General features: G+C 35.7%; 1 protein-coding gene across 3 annotated transcripts in view; it reads right to left on the bottom strand.

Moving 5' to 3' along the window:
• The window catches only part of LOC127877376 (5-aminolevulinate synthase, erythroid-specific, mitochondrial-like), a 68,610-nt gene that overhangs the window by 40,342 nt on the left and 15,312 nt on the right, over positions 1-12,956 (bottom strand). For 2 of the 3 annotated variants that reach the window (XM_052423174.1, XM_052423163.1), the window contains exon 2: positions 132-190. The gene's annotated coding sequence lies outside the window, so the exon portion shown is untranslated. Of the gene's footprint in view, positions 1-131; positions 191-1,123; positions 1,208-12,956 lie in introns of those variants that run through there. The other variant, XM_052423185.1, reaches the window with a different exon arrangement.

Below are 12,956 nucleotides of genomic sequence, written 5' to 3'. Positions count from 1 at the left end.
ATATTTATGCATATCCCACACAAATAGCAACACAATATGAACCAAAAGCAAATAAACAATCCTCAAACAGCTATTGATTATGGGACTTCAAGAGTGTTTAGCACACAGGGCAACCTGCTACGAATACTTACTTTGCTATGAAATGACTGCTTCTAACCTGTCGTTGACGTCTTCTGATCACTGAATTGAACTGCAAAAGATAAGGCAAAAAACACATGATACCATCTGTGGCACTTTATTGGTAAGTATTATTTTCATCTCTTAGGCTGAGAAGTAAACACAAGAGAGCTCTTGAGGCCCAAAGAAATAAAGAATTTGCCTCCCCAAAGCATAGGCTAACTTTTATTCAAGGGAAATAATTTTAACAATGTTTTTGGTTGCCGTGGTGTAATGGATATGGTGTCCCCCTAGCGACCGGGAGGCCACAAGTTCGATTTCCCCACAGTAGAAGTGTTCTTTAAATCTCCCCAAAAGACACCAAGTACTGGTTCTAGGCCCAGGAAACGGACTCGAGAGCGTTTATATAAGCCATAGCCTTTCGGTGCAATCAAGCTAAAATAAATAGGTTTACACTAAAAATCTAATGTTTTTGATAACTGCTACATAATATCACATTTGAATTTCCAAATACGAAAGGTGTGGGTCAAGGAATTCCAAGGGAAAATAAGCATGTTGCTCACATACACAGCTACAGGCATACTCATATTTAGCACAAATTAGCAAATGATCTTGATTGACCAGGTTTGTCATGGTAATGCTGAAATTTGGTTACTACTTATGTTTCCTTAGCGCCAACCTAGAACCTTGTTACTCCCTAAGGCAAGAATGGGTTTGATTCCCTTGGGCGGCATAATTTATACAATCTTGGTTCTGAATCACTGTTCATTGTAACATAACAAATGGGCAACTTAAAGGAATCAAAGCGCTGAAGGCACTGAAGTTGTTCGCTGTTGTCGTCCTTGATTAGCTTGTGCGCATTGCACAGGCTAATCAGTGTGCACAGGCTAATCTTATTTGACATGCATTAAGCCCCATTTTCCCTGAAATTAGCCAATATGTACAGATTTCAATGATAAACACTACACTGGCCTATGTTGTCTTACAAACAGGTAAATACACTCACTGCAGTAGTAGATGCAGACGCTCCTTAGCATTCGTCGTCTGCAGCGCAGACAGGCAGCGGTAATCGTTCCTAGCATAGTGAGTTACGGTTCTTAGCGTAGCTAAGGCTTCTAAGCACATACTGATTTGCAAAACATGCTCTGAAAATTTAGTCATGAGCTAACGCTCACAACTAAAAACAGATTTTATAACATTTAGTTTCACTCATTTTTTTCTGTAAGTGGAAAATAAGCGCAAATTTGATTACCTCATCAATTAGGTTAAGGGACTTATTGACTGCCTACAGATAGATAGACAGACAGACAGACAGACAGACAGACAGACAGACAGACAGACAGACAGACAGACAGACAGACAGACAGACAGACAGACAGACAGACACAGGCAGGCAGACAGACAGACAGACAGACAGACACAGACAGACAGACAGACAGACAGACAGACAGACAGACAGACAGACAGACAGACAGACAGACAGACAGACAGACAGACAGACAGACAGACAGACAGACAGACAGACAGACAGACAGACAGACAGACAGATAGATTTTTATATATTATAGTGACATTCGTTATAAACATAAAAATAATACAGTAAAAAGATTTTAATGAGTACATTAAACAACCATACCCAGGGGCCTATAAGTCACAGTTCATGACATCAAAATATTGGGTTATATTGCATTATATAAGATAATAAGTAGATACAATATTGCAAATGCACAAACAAGAAAAAATGGCATAATTTATGTATTCTTGTGTTTATTTTTGTTATGTTAATTTATATTAAAAAAATGATTGCTTCAAAAATTAGCATTTTTATTAAGACTTAGTAATTTAATTTTATAATTGTAAATAATTGTACACAGAAAAACACACTTAAAACGTCCCTATAAATATAGGCAATCAGAATGCTGAAAGTTGTCAAATTTTCCTCTCCCATGTCAGGATGTGTAGAGTTTCTCTAGGTATTGACTACAAAACCTTTACTTAGAAGAAACCAGCTATAAATAGACATTTATACCAAAAGTGTTTCTCAAAATACAGAGATAACCAGTTAACCACCTGATCTCAAGAAACGGAACAATGAATATTATCTGCAAGAGTCCAATTGTGAATTATTTAAAATTTTAGGACTATAATGAAGTTTATAAAATATTGAATTTCAATAACATTTAAACAACGACACGTAGATCATTATCAACTACCATTGCACTTTCTGTCAAAGTACAAGTGCATTTAAATGGTGCATAAATTATTTAAAATGTTTAGAGTTCAGATTTGTAACATTTTTAATGCATACAAATCATTTAAAGGTTTAATAAGTTATTTTCTTTATTATTCAATCATTCAATGGAAAAAACAACATGGGAACGCCTTTCAATTAAAACATTCAGCAGATTTGGAAAAGACACAATTGCTTGTGGACTACCAAATGATTTTCCAGTGAGCTTAACCATAGGTCTTATCACAGGTACACAAAGAATCTTCACCCGTAATTATGTCTTCTGCCATTTTTTTCCTTTTTAATCCATTATATTTAATGTCACACAAGCAGACCCCCTCCCCCCTCCTCCTAACCTCTACCCTAGGGTTCAACGACCCCAATATGCATCAAATCCATCAGCGAATGACACAGTAAAAATTACAAATAAATGTCTACTTTATCATCATGAGACTTTCAGTGACAAATCATAAAGAACATTTCGGGTCATGTTATCAGCATACATCTCCAAGGGAGCAATAGTGCAGAGCAGATTTTCACTTGATGGTGAATAAGGTATTCAGGTGAAATGTATGATTCAGCTAGACATTACAGTTCAACATCAAGGATGCATTCAAATTACCTAACTTTAGGCTTCACAAGGTTTCACTAAAGCCATATAAGGAAAACTGCCCCACCAGACTGATGGCCATGTTTTTCAATGCTATATGCATTCTGGCTAACATTTGGTTTCGTATATTAGCCTGATTGGCTGATTTATAATATAATATCTTGAACTTTCTTCACAATAAAAAAATACAGTTAAAATATACAAATGTTGTTCTAAATCAAGAAGAATAAGATGCCTTTCTAATGCTTTAAGGGATTATATTAACACTGATAAAGTACACCTACATAAAAATGAGTACAATTATTAAAGTTTACACCTACATAAAAATGAGTACAATTATTTAAGTTCATATCGTGTCTCTATTAATAAAGTAATGTGTGCATTTCTTTCTATTTTTCTGAGAGTCTGCGTGTTGCTACTATTTTGAATGTATTGTCATTTTATAGCAGATTTGCATTAGTCCACTGATTATGGATGGATTGTGGATGTGACCCCACATGACTAGTGTACTTTCTTTTACACGGGGACATAAAAGTCTCATTATTATTAAAATGCATGCACGATAGTATTTACCTATGCATGTAAATATCATAAGAGTGCATCTAAAGGTATTTAGGGTGCAGATGTCATTGACAGTGTTTAAGTTGTACAGTTTGTTACAGTGGTTATTTCCATAGCAAAGTCATTAGCTACATGTTACCTACATGTACATGTATTAACCATTTCACATCCATGCAACATTCGAGATAAATGTATTGTATAACTGACTGACAGCAAACCAGAGTGAAAGACCAACATTCGTTGCGAGAATTTTCCCATGTTGTAATCAAAACTAAAATCCATTCCATCAAACCCTTATCACAAAAAAAAGTCATATTAATTTTCCTTCTTTGTTCAAATCCTATACTCTTTCCTTCTTTACTTGTATTGTTTGTGTTTAGCGAATGGGTTTTAGATGGTGCCATTATTTTGTACTGCAGAAGGTATTCTACATGAATATAATATTTGCAAATCACCACTGATTATCCGTTGCTAGACAGCCAATTGACATCTCATCTGGATGATGGTCACTCAGCCCACTAAGGTGCTACTTGCCTTAAGATTGCATATTATATATACATGTAGTGAGAGATTACGAGATATTCCAGATGACTTTTATGGACTTTTATCATCCTCTATATTACTGATTAGTGTCATTACATTATTATGATAAGCCAGAAAATATTTGTTTATAAAGAACATTAACTTTCTATAACAAGTACTTCGGAACGTTAAACACATTCTCAAACGCTTGTGCGCTTACCGAAATCTAACCTGTTACTTTGTGAAATGGTTGCATGCATAATAAAGTAACACTTTTAACCATGTTATTTACAAAAATATTAACAAAAGATCTTTTTCCACATGTATTTGACACAAAATGCGCTTTACATCTGGGATTTAGGTTAAGTTTTAAGCGGGTACCGAGATATCCCATGTTATTATGTATAAAAGTATATTAAAAATTGCTTATGGGACATTAATCAATCATTATAATTAAAAGTGCAAAACAACAAAATCATGCAGATCCTTTTTTTTTAAATTAGCATTTTTTAAAGAGGATTTCTGTCAGGCTACTTAAGAACGCTACCAGTATCAGACGCTCACACAGGTACCGACTCCCCCCCCCCCCCCCCCCCCCCCCAAATTACTGCATCTATTGGTCATATCAGTAATAAATAACTCTTATATGATGGAAATTATCAATATGTTTTTATTAAAATAGACATAGTAACATAAAATTGCTTTCACTCCTTTCTGACACACAAAAAGGCGATTTACAACGGGGATTTCGTTATGTAACGAAAAGTGAGTACCAATATTACCAATTATTTTACATATACATGTGATATAATTCATTCTCTATATTGCTAATATGACAATTTCCATCTTTGAAATAAATTTATGTTCCAGGGGAATTTCCGTAATTCTACACATTGCACTTGCACTTGTCAAGACCCTGCGCTGGAAATGGCATAATTTCAAGTTCTTGTTCTGGATTATTAACCAACTGTCCGATTTACATAAACTTTATTCACACCGTTCAACCATATTTCATGTCCGTTTTTTTTTTTTAATAAAATAATAAAATAGTAAAATAATTAAAACTCCATAAAAAATTGAGATCCATCAAAGATCTATAAATAAACATGTTTCTTGATATATTTTTGGATCCATGCATTTGGTTTGTCTGGAAAATGGCAGAAAGGTCGTAAGCAACTGGCACTTTTTATTTATCGATCGCTAATTGGTCAATGCTTATTTAGATAAGAATCTGATTGACAGTTGGCGAGATGTCAATTATTATTCAAGTGGCCAGGATTTGCTAACCAGGCATATTTTAATAGAAAATGTCATGGACTACATGTGTGTTCAAACTATTTCAAGTTAACTGTTAATGCAAGTTGAATGTTTTGCAGCATCATAAAGATTGATTATGCATAATAATCAGATCTTATCTCTTTAAAAAATGCAATTAAAATAGAATATATATGCAAAGTGTCTTCTTTACATACAATTTGTCAAAATAAATCAATGTATTATATATCAGATCAAACTGTAAAAAATTGTGGAAGAAATAAAGTTTATTTCAAGATTGGTGCCTTAAATTAGACAGTGTTAAAATTTATAATGCTAAGCAAAGTCAGAAAGACAAAGTATGTCTTTGTTATATGTCACCAGAAACTTTCCATCTTCCATAACACAAACTAACATAATATCTGCATCTTGATCAAAACATTAAAATGCAAATAAGATGAAACATAAATGACTTTCAAGCTGCTACATACATGTAAAACAAGCCTGATTAACAGACCATTTCACTCCAGGTGTTGTTGTATCTAATTAAATATGTTGCGATGAGTTGTTTTTCTAGCCAATATGCATGATACTAGCTCATCAGTAACACAAATTATGTTCTCAAAATATAACAAACTATCAGTGCTTTCCACAGGCCATTTAAAGTTTCTTAATCAGGGCACTTGAATTTCGAAATCAGTCCGTGGGGCATTTGAATTTTACCGGTTTGTGTATATTTTTACTAACTGCAACAAGTCATTCATGAGAACATAGCAATATCTACCTCGCTGAATATTTTGAGATCCAATTTACCATCCTCCGTCAATTACATTATCTCTTTAGCCAACTTAAGTCTGCCTAAAGGCGGAGCGTTGTTGTATTGGAAACTCCATATTGGCCAATGAGAGAGACGCTTTGCATGAGTGACAGCACCTATATGCATGCAATACCTGCAGCATAATTAAATTTGTAACCCAAAACACTTGTGAATTTTAATATTAACGTGACATAAACAAATTCTAGCTTTAACAAAAACAGTGTTTCGTGTTTTTCTGCTGTTCTTATATCTCAATAAAACGCACAAAAACTATAATGCAGACATGTACAATGCCACCTGAAAAGTGTGGGTGTATTTATTGCATGTGGACAGCAAGTCAGGCAATATATGTGTGTTCACTTAGAAAAAATCTGTCCCGATTTGACGTTATTTCATCAAATGTTTTTAAATAATCACATTTGCCAAAGTTAATTTGTTGCTTAAGAAAAAAGGCGAATGTATGGGCTTATAAAATTCCTGTGCCCTTTTATACTCAATATAAATTACCAGAATTTGCTTTTAAAAGTGGAATATACAGGATATTTTGGTAATGAAAAGCGATGGGAAAGGAATAAGTATGCAGTAATTGATCAGAGTGATATGGATGCATTGGGAAATCGATTGAGGCGGGAGTATATGCATCTTTGCATTAGTTAAATTGTTAAAACAAATAAACAAATGTTGTTATCCAGGACTTTATAGCTTTTCTCTTGAAGAGTCATAACACACCAAATAACGTCATATATAAATGTAAAATAAAATAAACGTACAGAGGGGTCTACTCTCCCTACTCCCCTCCTTAACAGCCCGAGGTGTCTTGAAAAATCTTCTGGAAAGCACATATTAATGAAAAACAAGACAGAAAAGCCTATGCAGTGATGAAATTCTTTCAGGTGCACTATAGCAACAGTGATTATTTTAGAAATAAAAAATTTGAGTCCCAGGGACTCATAAGTTTTAAATCTATGGTTTCCTGAGAAAAAGTATGGATCCCGTCTATGAGCAGAAGAAAAACATAGTGGTTTCAGGGTATTTCAACATTTTAATGACATCACATGCCTATATATACTCAATTAAACATGTAACTTTAAAAGGCAACTCAACAGTCTTATGACTAGATTATTTTCAAGACTTAAACAGTCCAATGTACATCACATTCATGCGTGTGTAGTGCGACAAACAATAACCCCACTTGACCACTATAATAGATGAGCAGTTATACTGACATATCTCAATGACTGTAGCCGTTAAGATGCAGCGTAATTTACATAAAAAGTTTCCACTTTAAAACAAAGCACCACAAGTTTTTATTCGTCATTCAAATTAAAAGCCCAGGCTTTCCCCAAGGAAAAAATACATGATTTCATATTTTTGCATGTTTTACATGAAATGCACGAGGACTGTTAATTTGTTGCTTGAGAATTACAAAATTGTCAGAAAAATATAGTGGTATGCAACCCATGCTTCGTATCATAAAGACGCTTCCTATTGTTGAATTCAAAATTAAGCTTTCCAATGACCCGGATTATTGATTGCGCAATAGTAAAATGGCAGCCATTTTTGGTCGATTTGCAAGTTTTTTGGTCTTAAATTCTTGTTTCTCCATTCACGAAATATTTTTCAGTATCATAATTTTTACACTTTTTGGATTGTGCATCCGCTGGACGCAAATAAAGCAAATGTTTGCGTCCCCTGCGATTTCTATGCTTACAGAATGCCGAATGCAGACCTTAAATTATCTCTATAGCAAAGTTTGACCCTAACAACATGTTCATCAGACTTTCAGTTTCTAGCTAAAATATATACCGATTGGATTTTAAAATCTGCAATAATTGACTTGAAAAATCACACTAGTGGATACAAATTAGTCCTCGTAGAACAAACAAATTATCTTTTCATATTATGCTTTTCCAACGTTTGTTAACATCGTATAGAAGTAGAATTTCGCTGTAATAATAGGTCCTTCCAAAAAGCTTTCAAATAGAAAATTATACAGAAGTGTTTATCAGTCAACATTCAAAATAGAAAACAAATGCTAAAAGTACAGTCTGCTTAACTTTACTATCAATACAAGCATCACAAAATCTCATTTTTTTTGTTCAGACAACATGGTAACAAATCCTTCCAACAAATAGCAAGCAAACAAAAACATGTTAACCTATGCTGAATAACAACCAAAAATAAATGCCATAGCTTTTTAATTTAAACTAGAGCTTTGTCACAGACATGACGAATACCCCCACGTGCCGCATTGACACATAATATTTTGCATGTCGTTTTCACCAAAAAACAGCGGACACCATGCTCAATTTTTAAAATGCACTAAGTGACCCCTTGACCTAGTTTTTGAACCAGAAAGGCCCATGTCCTAACTTGGCCTTAAGATCATCTCCATAAAACTTCTGACCAAGTTTGGTGAAGATCGGATGTAAACTACTTGAATTAGAGAGCGGACACCATGCTGAATGTTAGAAAACGCACTAAGTGACCCCATGACCTAGTTTTAGGCCAGGAATGGCCCATGTTCAAACTTGTCCTAGAGATCATTTAAATAAAACTTGTGACCAAGTTTGGTGAGGATTGGATGAAAACTACTTGAATTAGTGACAGACAACATTGTGAGGTTTAAAACGCACTAAGATACCACGTGACCTAGTTTTTGACCCGGCATGACCCATATTCAAACTTGACCTAGACATCATCTAGATACAACTTCTAACCAAGTTTGGTGAAGATTGGATGAAAACTACTTGAATTAGCGAGCGGACAACATTGTGATGTTTAAAACACACTAAGTGACCCCGTGACCTTGTTTTTGACCCGGCACGACCCATATTCAAACTTGCCCTAGACATAATCAAGATACAACTTCTGACCAATTTTGGTGAAGATTGGATAAATACTACTTGAATTAGAGAGCGGACAACATGGTGAGGTTTAAAACACACAAAGTGACCCCGTGACCTAGTTTTTGACCTGGCATGGCCCATGTTCAAACTTGACCTACACATCATCTAGTTACAACTTCTGACCAAGTGTGGTGAAGATAGGATTTAAACTACTTGAAATAGAGAGCGGACACCATGCTCAATGTGTAAAACGTACTAAGTGACCCTGTGACCTAGTTTTTGATCTGGCATGCCCCATGTTCGAACTTTGCCTTCAGATCATCAAGATAAAATTTCTGACTAATTTCAGTGAAGATCGGATGAAAACTACTTGAAAAAGAGAGAGGACACCATGCTGAATGTTAAAAAACGCACTAAGTGACCCCGTGACCTAGTTTTTGACCCGGCAAGGCCCATGTTCGAACTTGGCCTTCAGATCATCTAGATACAACTTCTGACTAAGTTTGGTGAAGATCGGATGAAAACTACTTGAATTAGAGAGCGGACAACATGCTGAATGTTTAAAACGAACTAAGTGACCCCGTGACCTAGTTTTTGACCTGTCAAGGCCCATGTTTGAACTTGGCCTAGCCATCATGTTGATACAACTTCTGACCAAGTTTGGTGAAGATCGGAAGAAAACAACTTGAATTAGAGAGCAGACAACATGCTGAATGTTTAAAACGCACTAAGTGACCCCGTGACCTAGTTTTTGACCCAGCAAGGCCCATGTTTGAACTTGGCCTAGACATCATGTAGATACAACTTCTGACCAAGTTTAGTGAAGATGGGATGAAAACTACTTGAATTAGAGAGCGGACACTTAATACAGACCGACAGACAGACCGACCCACCGACCGACAAGTTCACTCCTATAAACCCCCCGTAAACTTCTTTTGTGGGGGTATAATTACCCAAATATTCTATAACATGAATGTAACACAGAGGTTATCATAATTCTTCAAATACTACCATTTCTTTAAGCTCATTCTTTTTATCACTCCACAATTTGTCAGAAGCCAAAATCTAGATTGTGACATTGGTATTGAAAAGATTGTTCAACACAGTTACATTTGCATAATAGGAAGATTACGTGGTAGGCCATTTTTATAACAAAGTATTATCTATAATAAACTGAAAATGAGTTCAAAACTTCCCAAAAGTGTCAGCCCCAAAATTCCTAAGCCCAAAAACCTGCATCAAAGCGGAAATTGCTTTACAAACCTTTCATTAAAAAAAATATACAAACGTCAATCTATTCGGCAGTTTACCCCTATTTGTTGGTGTAAACTTAAGTTCAGAATCGTCATTTAACACAAATTACCTGTACATCAGCAAACACACTATTGACTGCATGATTAAAGTTACAATAGTCGGAAATGGCATACAAGCACATGCGTTTCTTTTTTACTGCCTGCATAAGTCCAGGTTTGATGGGCCTTGTAAACACATTGTTTGGAATGTTTCTTTCGTTTGTTTGTTTTCTCAATATGAGTTGATAACGACACAGGTATGGCAAAACTAATTCAGGTCATTTTAATGTGGGGATGATGTTTTACGAGTAAACGATATCCCTCACAACATGAAAAAAAACAAGAGCACCGCCTTGCGGGTGCAGACCGCTCATCTATTTTCGTTTTAAAGGTGAAGGGACTCTCAATTTCAATCACAAAGGAGGGAGGGGTGGAGTGAAGAGGGGTGTATAGTGTGGGGTTGTGGACATTTATTACATTATCTTCCAAAAATGCGAAAAAAAAGGCAAAAAACAAAATTCGGGGGTGAGGGTGGGTGGGTGGGGGGGAGGGGATTCTTGGGTGCGATGGTTGGACGGTATTTCAAAAATAAAATAATATAAATAAATATTTGAGTTTTTTAACCGTTTAAAAAAAAAATAATTTGGGGGTGGGGGTAAAGTGTGAGGGTGTGGTGGTCATTTGTGAGATGATCTTACACAAAAAAAAAAATTAGGGGGGGGGGGGGGAGGATTCGTGGGGGGGGGGGGGGGGGGGGGGGGGGGCACGGCAGATGGTTTGGTGGGTGGAGTCTATTGTGGAATGTCAGGTAAGAGTAGTTTTGTCAAAGTATCAATCAAATCTAATCATAAATAAAGAAGTTATGGCAATTTTAGCAAAATTTAATAATTTGACCTTGAGAGTCAAGGTCATTCAAAGGTCAAGGTAAAATTCAATTTGCCAGGTACAGTAACCTCATGATAGCATGAAAGTATTTGAAGTTTGAAAGCAATAGCCTTGATACTTTAGAAGTAAAGTGGATCGAAACACAAAATTTAACCATATATTCAAAGTTACTAAGTCAAAAAAGGGCCATAATTCCGTAAAAATAACAACCAGAGCTATGCAACTTGTCCTTTTACTGTACCCTTAAGATAGTTTGCGAGTGTTCCAAGTATGAAAGCAATATCTATGATACTTTAGGGGTAAAGTGGACCAAAACACAAAACTTAACCAAATTTTCAATTTTCTAAGTATAAAGGGCCCATAATTCCGTCCAAATGCCAGTCAGAGTTACATAACTTTGCCTGCACAGTCCCCTTATGATAGTTAATAGGTGTTGCAAGTATGAAAGCAATAGCTTTGATACTGTAGGAATAAAATGGACCTAAACACAAAACTTAACCAAATTTTCAATTTTCTAAGTATAAAAAGTGCACATAATTCTGTCAAAATGCCAGTCAGAGTTACATAACTTTGCCTGCACAGTCCCCTTATGATAGTTAGTAAGTGTTGCAAGTATGAAAGCAATAGCTTTGATACTTAAGGAATAAAATGGACCTAAACACAAAACTTAACCAAAATTATCAATTTTCTAAGTATAAAAAGGGCACATAATTCTGTCAAAATGCACGCCAAAGTTATCTAACTTTGCCTGCCCAGTTCCCTCATGATAGTAAGTAAGTGTACCAAGTTTGAATGCAATAGCATTGATACTTTCTGAGAAAAGTGGACCTAAACGCAAAACTTAACCGGACACCGACGCGGACGCCGACACCAAGGTGATGACAATAGCACATTTTTTTTTTTCAAAAAATAGATGAGCTAACAAGAGGGCTAAGATGGCCCTAGTTCGCTCACCTGAGAGGAGTCGGTTCATTCAATCTTTACCTAATGTCAAACATGACCTAGATATTGAGCAGACAAACATCCTGGTCAAGTTTCATCATTATTGAACCAAAACTCTGGCATAGGGAGTGTTTTGTTTTTGTAAGATTTGAAATGGTGACCTATATTTTGAGTTAACCCCCCAAACATCAAACTTTGCTTACAAGGATTTTGTATAATATAATGAAAATTTGGACAATCTAAGGGCAATAATTATGGCATAAATTATGTAATTTTGCTCATCATCAAACTTGACTGAGATCTTTCAGTAACTTTGATAAAGAATGCTTGAGAAATGTGAATGCTAGTGTTTACAAACCAAATGTGGACGGACAGTCAGCGGACAAAGACCAATCCTAAAACCTCACCTGAGCAATTAGGTGAGCTAAAAAGTGTGTTTCACCGATCTGAGCCATTTTCCAACTTGTCCAAGAAATCAATAAAACCAATGTATTGACTAAGTTTCAGGATGATTAGGCAAAAAATGTGACTTCTATAGTGTTTTATCACAAGGTTTCTCTCTATATAGTCACATAAGGAAAACTGCCCCACTCACCTGGCAGCCGTGTTTATTGACCCATCGGGACCATTTGCAAACTCATATGAGATATATATAAAACAAATCTATTCACCAAGTTTCATGATGATTGAGCAAAAAATGTGACTTCTAGAGTGTTCACAAGCCCGCCACCCCCCCCCCCCCCCCCCCGCAGCCATGATATTCAACTGACCGGAACCATTTTGACTGGAAGAATGTTCTGACCAAATTTCATGACAATTGGGCAAAAATGTGACTTCTAGAGTGTTCACATGTTTTCACTATATGCATATAGAGAAA

This window comes from Dreissena polymorpha, chromosome 1 (genome assembly GCF_020536995.1).
Source record: "Dreissena polymorpha isolate Duluth1 chromosome 1, UMN_Dpol_1.0, whole genome shotgun sequence".
NCBI lineage: Eukaryota > Metazoa > Mollusca > Bivalvia > Myida > Dreissenidae > Dreissena > Dreissena polymorpha.
The sequence above is the reverse complement of the archived record's forward strand: the minus strand, read 5'-3'. Positions and strand labels throughout refer to the sequence as shown.